General features: G+C 39.0%; 1 non-coding gene across 1 annotated transcript; it reads right to left on the bottom strand.

Annotated features, from left to right (window-relative positions):
• Positions 1-7,652: 7,652 nt before the first annotated feature.
• trnaf-gaa (transfer RNA phenylalanine (anticodon GAA)) lies at positions 7,653-7,725 on the bottom strand. The gene has a single exon. It is a non-coding gene; the product is annotated as a tRNA-Phe (tRNA).
• Between the last annotated feature and the right edge of the window lie 4,751 nt (positions 7,726-12,476).

Here is a 12,476-nt window from a genome sequence, read left to right as displayed (position 1 = left end):
GATTGGAGCGCGCTGCCCTCTTCAGACACACCTGTTAGCAGCGTGGGTCGGCCGGGCCTGTCCCGTGGGGGATGTCAGTCACCGCCTCCCCCCCCCCCTTCTCCTACCACCTCCTCTTTCTCCGCAGAATAGGAAAGAAATGAGCTGCACGGCTGGTTATCCGTCTTTAACAACCACGTATCTCCGATGTTAAAAGCAGGCTTTCTCCGTGATGTCGCGTCTCCATCGCCGTTGAAGCCGAAGAAGCGTCGGGGTTTACGGAAAGAAACGACACGTCCTCAAATTGGCGGATTGATTTGCCCATTAATAGCGCTTTAAATGCTCAATAAAAGCAATACTGCCCGTCCGTTTTGTCACCTTTTCTCTCTCTTCCTTCTCCGGTCTACGGCTGATGGGACACAGCCGGACACCTGTTTGAATCCGGGTTGTCTTTTCCTCTCTTTGCACCCTTAAAGCGCAACACCACCGCTCATTTCCTCCTTCCTCAAATAAACGATTAGGTACAGTGGAGGGGGCAATAACACACGATATCTCTTTCCAAAAGGCAGCTGTAGTCCTGAATATGTTCAGTTACACTGCTAGGACATACCACCTGCCCAGGATGTTAACCCGGGTTAAGTCAACTGGACATGCACGTTGCAGCTCGAGCTCAAAAAGCAGGAAGTGTCCAAAAAAAACGACCAAAACGCGCAACGCAGTCAACCAGACGGTCCCGAGATGTCAAAGGGGGTGTAACAGAGAGAGAAGTGAGGACTAGAGAGTACAGCCCCCAGAGTGTGACTACATGTTTCGAGATCTTCTATAAAAAAAATGGAAAAACAAACATTTAAGAGGTTAACATGACTGGTTAGTGTCCTGCAGTCCTGATCTATAATTTATCACATTTTCCAAAATAACATCGGATTAGTTTTAGTCTTAATAAGTCTTGTATGAAAACTGACTTTTATTAGTTTGTTGGTAAAAAAAAAAAAAATCGGAAAATGATGTTTGGTGGCACAGACTAGTAGTCAGTGTTCAGGTTTAGGGACATTTCCTACCTTTTTTAAGGGGAGACACTTCAGGTGAATAAAACAATCACTATCATAGATGCTGTCATGAAACTTCCCTAGTTGATTATTAACACTAAGACAGTTTTTGCGTCACAATTTTTTTGACAATGTATGTGTAAGTAAAGAAATTAGGCAGTTTTCTTTTTTAATATGTGCACATTTGCATAAATGTCCAAAACAGAAATCTTTGCATTGGATAAAGCCAGGTTCAAAATTCTGTTCTATAAATCAGGCGATGAATGGTATATGAACAAACCCCTCGGTAAAAACCTTCAATATTGATAAAGATGTTTTGCTCAGGGTAAGGGACACATAAGTTGGCATTGGCAACCCACTGGTTCATCTACCGACTAGGCTGGTCATTAACTTCCGAGACTGGGAACTAGAGTACCTCTCAGGTGTGCGGGACAAACCTGCTTACTCTCCCTTGGGACAAAATTAAACAGATTTTTATGCAACACATTTACAGAAAACATGAGGTTTGCTAAAGGCTTACAACTTTTGTCTGCTGAGTCTTTATTCACATCTCAAGCTGTGTTTGTTTATTCTTCGGCTGGTATCATTATTCACCTAAAGTTTATTGTGATTACCTTTATCATTGCATTCTTTTAAAATCTTATTTAAAAAAATCTTATTTATATGTGTCTTTTGCCATTTACTGTCTTAAGTAAAGCTCTTTGAATGCAGCATTGTTGAAAGATGTTTTGTACAAAGAAACCTGCCTTGCATATCATTTTAATTAATAAAGAAAAACACAGTCAAGACAAGATCTATGCAGCCCATGATATTAGACGATTGATTAACACACTAAACATTTTTAGATGATCAGAATAAAGAAACTCTTTTTGAGGATGATTCTCAGCTGAGGTGTCTAACCATCCGACAGTCAGATGCAACCTTGTAATCACTGGAGCAAGCAGAGATACAAACAGGCCAGTAACCCGCTGTACAAACAGCTACAGTACTCATATCAAAATATTTAAGCTGGCACTTAACCAGGCTGCTGAAAATACTCCCCCAACACACAGCATCCTCTTCCAGCCTGAAAGAGGAACGCTCTGTTGAACTGACAGTTTACATCTTGTTCGTTCATACTTATTTATGGAAAGAAGTGTATTCCCTTTACAGTGTACATCCTGGGACGCATCAGAAGATGAATAGAAGTTTAAGTGTAGCTAAGCTCATGTTACTGTTTGCTAGTCTTGCTCAGGTGTCTTCACTGACGCTGACAGTCACATTGATTTTGTATAAGCTATAAGATCTGAATGTGAATGCGACTCAGTCCTACCACAAGATGAGAGACAACACTCAAAAATGTTCAGATGTGAAATTTGGAGCTGTTTTATTGGAAGAGAAAAGGATAATTTGCGGAACCACAATTGTTTTCACACATTAATATGTGAAAGGTTAGTGTTGCTTTGAACGAATCTGAAGGAACCCTTAATGCTCAGGGGTTAGCGACCTTATTTATATGAAGTGCCATTTAAAAACAAAATCTTAAAGAGCACTGACAATCCTCAAAACAAATTCATAAAAACATTTGGCATTACCTTTGGCACCTTTTGTCCAAAGTTATATAATAGTTTATAGAACAAAATGCATTTTGGAGCAATCTGAGATCTAGAGATGGTGCTCATAAATACATGAGCGTACATCTCTGTCACAGTGTGTATGTGTAAATATGTTCAGTCACCTTAATTATGTGCAGGCAGGCCGGTAAGGGAGGACAGTAGCTAGCAATCTTCTTCCAGAGCAGACAGAAACAGGCACACCTGAAAGGAATAAAATAATAATGATTATTTTAGCAGAGTGCTGTAGCTTAACTCAACTCTTCAGTCAGAACAGTCTAATGGAGAAGGTAATTTACCGAACACACCAAAATGAGCCACCATTAAAGCTTCTACACATCAAGGGCGTGATGAATTAATGGCAAGAAAATGCGGATTACTCGCCTGTGAACTTTTTTTTTTTGCAGATATGCAAATTTGAGTCAGTTGCAACACTTTTTCAATAAAATATTTGAATAGATTCCCGCAGGCAGTGTACTAGATGCCAGAATCCTATTGACCCAGAGCAGCCTCAGTCAATCCCTCTGAGGTAAATTGTTGTTAAGCCTAAAATACTGCAGGCTATTTTATTGAGTTTCCTTTTAGCGAAATGCTCTGAGTGAATTTGAATTCCCTCTGGTAAACACTTATACGTCTAGGGCTTTTATTGTGAAAGGTAGCCTACAATTTGTATTGCAGAGTCAATTGGGATAATTCTAAGTGTCGACATAACTATGAAGTGTGATTTATCAAGGGTTTTCAAACTCAAACTTCAAAGTAATGAAATATACAATTAAATAGTGAAACTTAAATCATTGGTTCAAGCTACTTAAAAACGAATCTGTTCACGTGACTGGTTCTTGCATGATTCCTGCCCATTGTTCTAAACACACTGGGTGTCAGCAAAAACAAAAACATGTTACATATTTGGTACTTTTGCTACATTGAGACGAACCAGAGATAAGCAAGCTTCCCGTGTCGAACTGACAAACCCAGCAGTGTATCAGCACCATGACAACACAGAGTGACAACCACCTGAAACAGTCAACCGTTCCGTTTGTCTCCTCTTGTCAGCCTGAGCCTTTAGATGCAGAGTAATGCTCATCTCTGCTCATCCAGCAGCCCTGGAATGCAGCAACAGATGAAAAAGGAGACACTTGTAAGGTAATTGGTAGCACAACATGAATCCAACCTGTTTGAACTTCATTCTTTGATCTGCAATTTTATTAGAATTATACAGCAGGACACTCAACTGATACTGATACTACTGATACTGCTTTTGTCTCTGAATCATATTTGTGATAAAGTAGAAATTTAGTTAGAAGGTGATGTCTGCCTTGTTTCCTTTTCTGAGAGGTCAACAGCTTATAACGAATCCCTCAACACAAACAAGGGTTTTTACAACATAAAGCGATCTCTGGAGAAAACTGTTCTTGTTTTAATTTGTCTATCACATTGAGGACTTTAAGAGACGTTTGTACTGCGCTAAGCAACTTCAGCCCAATAACTGAAATAACTATTTGAAGAAAGTTTCACATTTACTCTATTTCATTATGAAAGCAAGATTACAAAAAAATTAATTTTCTTTTTCATAAAAGTTCTACATAAAAATTGGATGGACAACATTTCCAGCAAACTGAACCAGTGCTTTTTTAATAAAAGAAAATATCTGCTGCGAAAAAGGCCTACTGTAGGATATCTATATTAAAATCTTTATATTTCTTGTTTAATTTTTGAACTATCAGTCAATTTGAGATAGATAATTGGAATTCCTGATATGTAATTTACTCCTTTAAAATATGTTTTGCTAAACGATTGCAATTATGATTTTATTCTGAAATACACACAGGTTATGATATGTTGACAGATATTATCTAAGATCAAAATGAGAGAAAATATACAGGTTTGTCTGTTTTTTAAAGACAACTGAAGTTCATTGGAGTCCAAAATGGGCCGTTATGTTTGTGTCTGTGTGTCTTATCTGAAAGAACCTGCGTTTCCCCGTAGGAATAAGACGGAGAGAAAAAAAGAGAGAAACTCGACCAAGCGGATGAAAATAACTTTCCACCATGGGAAGTGAAAGTGTGTTTCAAAACACTCGAGTTTCTCCTCCCGCTCCCCCTTTTTTTTTCTCTGTGCCGTTGTCCGGGAGGCCAACATTCGCCCGTCGAGGTCAGCTGGTGGGAAACCAACTGCTGATTGAGAGGAATTAGACTGATTACAACTATGTAAGAAGTTTATCCGTGAATCACGTGTCCTAAATTCTGTTTTATAAAACATACTGAGCCTGTTCACTTAGGTTAGCAGATAACGAGCACTAAGTATGCATCCTTTCAGATGTCCTCAGATTTTTAATATATGAAAATAATTGATCTTTTTTTACTGTTTATTGGCAATAGAGCAATATATTCCAAAATAATTTCCATACACATTATTATATAATGTATGTATTTCAATTAAATACTGTATGTTGCCACTGAAGGAGGGTGAGTTATTTGTCAGACCAGGAGGTCCTAATGCAGCTTCACATACAGACTCTGCTGTGTGATATATATCGTGACTGTTACTGTCTAGTTGTTTTTTCCGTCCATATTGTTTTTATTCCCTCCGGGCAGGTTTTTTTTTTTTTTTTTTTTTTTCAGCCGTGTCTGAGGCCATCTCGGGTTGGGCCTTTTTGGATTTCCTTCTCTGTGAAACTGTCCTCTTCTCCTTTTTCTTCCTCTTTCTCTTCTACTGTTTAATACACTCACACACATAAGACCTATGAGTGTTGAAATCTCCACTGTCAGTTTGCCGAGGCCCTGCACAGGGCGTGGAACTGTCCCAAACCAGGATGAGACTGAAGAGTGGTTTGAAACCTGCAGTTCTTCTTCTTTCAGACATTGAGTGGTTTCAGAGGAGCAGCTGCAAAGACCTGTGCCTTGCACAATAACTTTCTGTCCACTATAAGAGGTATGAAGAATATGGACAGTTTTTCACTCCCATATCTCACCCCTGACCTGGGAGTGAAACTATTATTCTCCTTTTGGTACCCACTGATCCCTATTACTACTACTAGTACACATTCACAGTGACATTGGTAACCTTTATGTTACCTAAAGACAAAGCCATGATAGTTGTATGAAGTCTTTATAGTGGGTTTCTGCAGGGTTCACTTAGTTATATTCAAGACTTTTTAAGACCTTTTTACTACCTGATCAAATTCTGTCATATGAGAGTGATGGATAGCAGTGACACTGGGACGCATTCTGACGCCTCTGTTCATCAATATAGTGGGAAAGCAAGTGTATTTGGACATGTCCACGGTTCATGGATGAAAGAGATAACTGCGCACACTCTGAAGTTAGATGCCAGAAAATCTGAGTTTCTGAAAATTTTCACCCTGGCTGCAGAATTACGAAAGCTCAATTTTCAGTGACCTAAAATGCTGTTTGGGTGGGAGTTCTGTTTCTTTTTGTACCTTTGTTGGCAATGTATTTGGTCTTTGTTACAGTCAGAGATAGTTATGTTTCCCAATGCTAATAAAGAGATGACAGTATTCAAGGTTGAGGAGAGCCTCTCACAGCCCTGATCCTTTTCCAGCTGCATCCATGGAAAATGAAACTCTTAATTCTGACCCAGCAGACAGCCAAACAACACTACCCATCCACACACACACTCTCACAAACACACACACATGCCTACAGACACACACACACACACACAGCTATGCAGCAATACGCCTGCATGCCTAAATGAACATTCAACATGCACACAAATGCCTATGTGCTCACTCTCATTCAAATAAACACATGTATGTATGTATGCATGAGCTGACACGTGTACGACATAGCTGGGAATGAATGCACACATATGTAAATGCTCACAGTGCACACACAAAATACACAAACAAAAACTATAGAGACAAACACGTACGACACACCTTAACACACAGAAATGGTCACAAGAGTGCGCGTGCACACACACACTCACACACAAGGCCCTGGCCTGCTCGGCTGGCTGGATCTCTCGGTTGCCATGGTGCCAGTCAGCTGGAGGGAGTGTGAGTGGGCGTCGAGGACGAGGTCTGCTGCTGACTCCTGGCTGGGACACACACACACACAAACACAGAGTGGCACAGTAATGTATGCAGATATATGAACAAACATTGATGTACAAGCATTTATACAAACACATAAAGCCTGCCACATAGAACACACACACACATAGCGCACACACACACATAAGAAAGCAGAAGACTGTGCGACTAAACTGCACAAAAACACGCAGATATGTGCACACATGCTTGCATTCACCAAACCAAACACAAGAAGTCACAAAAGGCAATATGCGCGTGCGCGCACACACACACACACACACACACACACACATATATATATATATATATATATACCAGGATTTCCAAAGATGAATAAGAGTAATAATGGAAACATTCCACACAGTGAACAAAGCTGCCTCCCTGCTGTGCGTCAAAGCCACCAGATATTTCAGTGTTGGTCCTACTGTACTTGTGAGGACTTTTCAAGGATTTAAGGATCCCTTATTCTCATTCTGCAACAAAGGGTTTGCACAGCAAAATGCAGTTGTAGTCCATTTATGCTTCACAAGAAAATCATAATAAAACAGTAGTCGTTTTTTGAATTTGCATTAGGAGTAGAGCTGTTCTGATACAGATTCTGGTTTCATTATCAGAAATGCCTCTGATGCAGCCTAAAAGTACTAGATTGGGTATCTGCAAATGTAAAAGTCTATGCACTGATATCACATTATAGTATTATTCATCAGTTTATAACGCTATACAGGAACATCAACAACACATCTCTCTCTACCAGGTTTGTACATAAATCCCAAACATTACTGCACATGTGCATACTAGTACTACACACATGGTTAAACACTCTCCTTCACCCTATTTTTTTCCACAATGCTACATTAAACAACAGATTTGAGTAGAGCTAGTTAAAACCAGCTATTAGCTGTTAGCACTGTCTGACCTGGCTTGTTGTGCTGATAGACAGATAATCCCATCAAGCAAATCAGCCAAAACAACACCTCATGCCGAAACCCGGGATCGAACCAGGGACCTTTAGATCTTCAGTCTAACGCTCTCCCAACTGAGCTATTTCGGCATGGAAGAGTCAGGTCAAAGTTCAAACTTCAACATGTCGGCAGCTGAGGTCAGACCGATGTTAGTTAATAGTTACAAGGTTACATGTTTCGCTCCACCGGACAAATAATTTTTGGTTATTTATTTATATATATAACTGGTGAAAACGTAATGGAAATATAGCAATATATTAAAATGTTTTGGTAAAAACTAGACAGAGAGAGGGCCTCGAGTCTGCGTGTTGGACTCGAGTTGCACTTAGGTCGCACAGACAATGCCTGGAGGTTTAACGTGAGGTTCGCCCTTCAGAGACTCGAGACTTTATATTTGGTGCTCAAAAACAATCGTTCGTCATTACACCAGTTGATACACACTATCAAACAACGTTACCAGCTGTAATTTCTCCCTCTCTTCTGCTGCAGTGCCCACTTGGCCCCGCCTCCTCGCACTCACTAACATACATACATATAGAAGAGGGTCACACAGTATGGAAATATATACAAGTGACAAAAGAGATTAATGTAATTTAACACTTCAACAGGCAAGCAGGAGTAAAGGTAATTAGTCAATTAAATAGCACTCGACCGCTCAAATGGAAAAAATTATGTATATGTAAAAACAATTACTGAATTTTTCTAAACTAATGCTTTAAAATGATCATTACATTTTATCAGAGGTCAAGAAGATTTACATTGGCAACTTGAGGATTTTTAATAATTTTGCTTGAAAATATATTCAATTAAAATATATTCAATTATGTTTCTGCCAATCAGCAACTTATATTTCAGCTCTAAATCAATGCAAGAACTAACACTATCAGTGTGTCTTCAACATGCTTTTACACAACATAAGCTTTTGTTTTCATTCCTAGTCACTCATCCAACATGGTCATGTGACATTTATGATAAAGGTATGATTCTCACTCAGTTCCCAATCTCTTTCATTAATGTCAGTCTTGTATTTCTTTCCTCCTCTACATAAAAACATCAGAGAACAGACAAAAACCAACCATCTGGCTATGTTCAGATAAGCCCTGTAGATGTGGAGTTGTGGTCTACAGCTTGAAGTACACATTCAGTATACTTGCACAGCCTACACATCTTTTTAGAAAATCTAACAGCTCTCAAGCAAAAACTTCAAATTCCCAAAAAGGAGCCGGCCTCTGAGGAATTAAGTTTAATAAGTTTATTTTTCACATCATACTTTGGGTTTTCTCACATGAAACATGCAATATCTGTACACCAAAAGAGCAGCTTTCAAACACTGAGTTGTATCTCCTTTGGTACTATATCTATTTTTCCAAATATATCATGGCTTTAAAATCTATGAAGAAGCTGTCTCTTCCAAGTCATCTGCATATTTCCTTCATGGCTGAAGTGTAGTAAAGTGGAAGAATCAATAAAGGCTGGAAGCTTTAAGCTGAATTCACCTGCCATTCCCAGCTGACATGGGGCGAAGGCAGGGTAGACCCTGGACGGGTGACCAGACTATCACAGGAATATATATATATACAGTATATACACACACACATATTATACATATGTATTTCCAACAAGCTTAAAACAAATCTGCTGCCACTTGCATGTTTAGTGCCGCAGGTTTGAGTCAGCATTTCTGCACTTCCGATCTCCTTGTCTCAAAGTAAATGGGTTTTATTATGGGTTTAGAGTTAGAACAGTTAGAGAGACTAACCTGTAACATTAAGTCTCAGGCTGAACACCAACTGTATGTGGCCTTATCAAAGAAGAGAGTCCAATGCATTGACTGCAAGTTGCTGCTTTTACAATAGTTAAACTAGGCTTTGCGCTATATGCATGGCATGTTTACCGCCGTGCTGCAGAACGCACACACAAATGTACTACATTTCTTCTGAGTTTATAATGTGGACAGCTCCAACTAGCACACACACTGACTTTCTCTCTCACACACACACACACACACACACACACACACACACACACACACACACACACACACACACACACACACACACACACACACACACACACACACACTAAGATACAGCATACATACATATTAATCATGAGCCGCTGTATGTTAAGCATGTTTCTAAATCCTGTGGAGACCGCTTGTGTCCACAAACGCAGCCTACTGTTGAAGTCTGATTGGCCTGCAGTCAATATAAAAGTAGTATGCTGAATGATAAACAGGCAAATAACCAAAACATACACTGTGTCATATTCAACCCCTTAATCACCTGTTAGAGCACGTTACCTTCATTAAACTGAACTCTCTCTACTGTCATTCTGTCATTGTAGAGTGCACACACACTTAAAAATACCTTTACACGGATTTCCATTCATATATAGTACACACACCCTCCCACACACATGCACAAACACACACCTTAATGAGCCGCCGTATGTAAAGCATGTTTATTCACCCTATGGAGACAGCATTGAGTTCATGAATGCAGCCTGCTGGTTCAGCGTGACCTGAAAGGATTCCCGACAGCACGCAACATGCAGAAGGCCCACAAACACAAATAGAACAGACTCAACATGTCTACAGTACAAAGCATTGTTAGTCTAATCTTTTGAATGTTTTTTGTCATTCATCTAAATATATTATTTAATTGTAATTCCAACACATCTAGGGACATGGCAGTACTAGATTAGATAAGATAACACTTTATTTATAGAGAAAGTTGTATTTCTTAAAATTCCTAAGAAAACTAGACAGGATTCTAAATTTAAAAGTTTAATCATATATATGCAGACTACTTATTTGGAAGTGACAATTCAGGGGATTTCACCCCAAATACTGGTTATAGTTGTCTGTTGGACTTATAAGATTGCATGCAATTCCATCACAGGTATGACAGGTCACAGTAGAACCATGAGGCAAAAACTGTAATGGACATTCAAAATGAACAATTTGGGGAAGAATTTTTACAATCCAATTTGTTTTTACATAAAATAGAATTTATTTTGGGATTTCGGAAAATGATAAATAGTGTTTTTCACAACTTTCTGACATCTAATGAACCAAATAATTAACCAATTATTGTAAATGTCCAGCAGATTTAGAGTGAAAGTTATTGTTGCAGCCCCTAGTATATTACGAATACAACACAGTCATTCTTTTTGTGGCAGTAACACCTGTTATCTTATTCACATTTTACGAAACATTTTGTAGGGATTGAATTTCAATGGCACATTACTACAGTACAGTTAGTTGCTGTTGTTTTTTTTATAAAGTCAAACTGGCTTGGTAGAAAATTGACCAACATGCCAATTCGACCATATTAAAAGTGGATAAGAGGATCTGAAACCGTAAAAACAATAGTGAACATAATCAAAAAACTGTTGCACACTGTATCTCTATACAACTTTAACCAGCCTAACTTGTTATTGTTTTAACATTTTATGATCACGATGTTCTTTTTATGTTAATAATTGACTCAGCATTGACTCCCTGTGGTTACAGTGTTATTTGTTGCCAGTTAATTACCGTTATGTTTTTTACAGTAAGTAAGCTGTGAATTGCTGCCAGGCAAATCCTGTGAATTTCACTATAAGTTTCTTACAATGTAACAGTGTAGCTATTTTTGTATTTTATTTTTTATTTAGTGAGTTATGTGTCATTTTTCCTTTCAGGTCTTAGTTTCTGTGTTCTTCAACTACTGTATTTGACTGTTTCTCATTAATCAGCAGCACCATCTAGTGTTTAGATGAATGATGTGTCTCAACTGAAAACCTGTTGAGCCTGTATTCATTCATCTCAGTTTGTGAGTGACTTTCATTTTATTTTACTGGGAAATTTTGCATAATTTAAAAAGTTTAAATCATGTGTAAAGTATTCCTTTTGGTTTTATCTCTTCCAGCTCTTCAAAGCTCTCTTTTTTAAAAGGGTGGATGCTTGAATGAATAATGACTCGCCTCTATTTAATGAGTGTCTAATCCCTCTCTGTTTACCTCCTGCTGACGGGGGAGCAGCGAGTGTTTACGTTCACATGAAAATGAACAGGTCATTTTCTGATTATTCATTCTGAGTTTGTATAAAACAGTATGTGGTTCTGACTGAAAGAGTGTCAGTGTTTATGTTAGCGGGTTTTCAGTGAATACATTATCACCGTAGCTGACCGCATGACACACACACACACACACACACACACACACACACACACACACACACACACACACACACACACGTATCCTGAATCAAAGCAGTATTTCTTCAGATACTGATTGCACTTAGTCACAATTGAGTGAATTTCTTTGTTTTTTACAAATGAGAAACTGAATCAGAGAGTGGAAGAAACACGGAGAGGGAGGAGTGATTAAAGCGTCGTGGGTGGGTTGGAAACAGGTTTGATTATTAATGAGGTATTAATACCTCTCTCTCTCACACACACACACACACACACACAGCAGTATTCTCCACAGGTGAAGTAAAGGCGTAAAGGCACACACAACAGTTAATATATAACTGTTAACTCACCAAAAGTTGAAAGATAGTACACATTGAATATGTGGTGCATAGTATGCAATTTCAGACGCAGCATGTGTGTGTGTGTGTGTGTGTGTGTGTGTGTGTGTGTGTGTGTGTGTGTGTGTGTGTGTGTGTGTGTGTGTGTGTGTGTGTGCGTGTGTGTATCATTGTGCCAAGGCTCAACTGCTTCCTCCCCACCAGGAGCTGCTGCTGTGTGCTAAGTGTAATAGTGTGTGTGTGTGTGTGTGTGTGTGTGTGTGTGTGTGTGTGTGTGTGTGTGTGTGTGTGTGTGTGTGTGTGTGTGTGTGCTGGGGAGGC

This window comes from Anoplopoma fimbria, chromosome 12 (genome assembly GCF_027596085.1).
Source record: "Anoplopoma fimbria isolate UVic2021 breed Golden Eagle Sablefish chromosome 12, Afim_UVic_2022, whole genome shotgun sequence".
Lineage (NCBI taxonomy): Eukaryota > Metazoa > Chordata > Actinopteri > Perciformes > Anoplopomatidae > Anoplopoma > Anoplopoma fimbria.
Note: the sequence above shows the minus strand (reverse complement) of the source record. Positions and strands in the feature narration are given on the sequence as shown.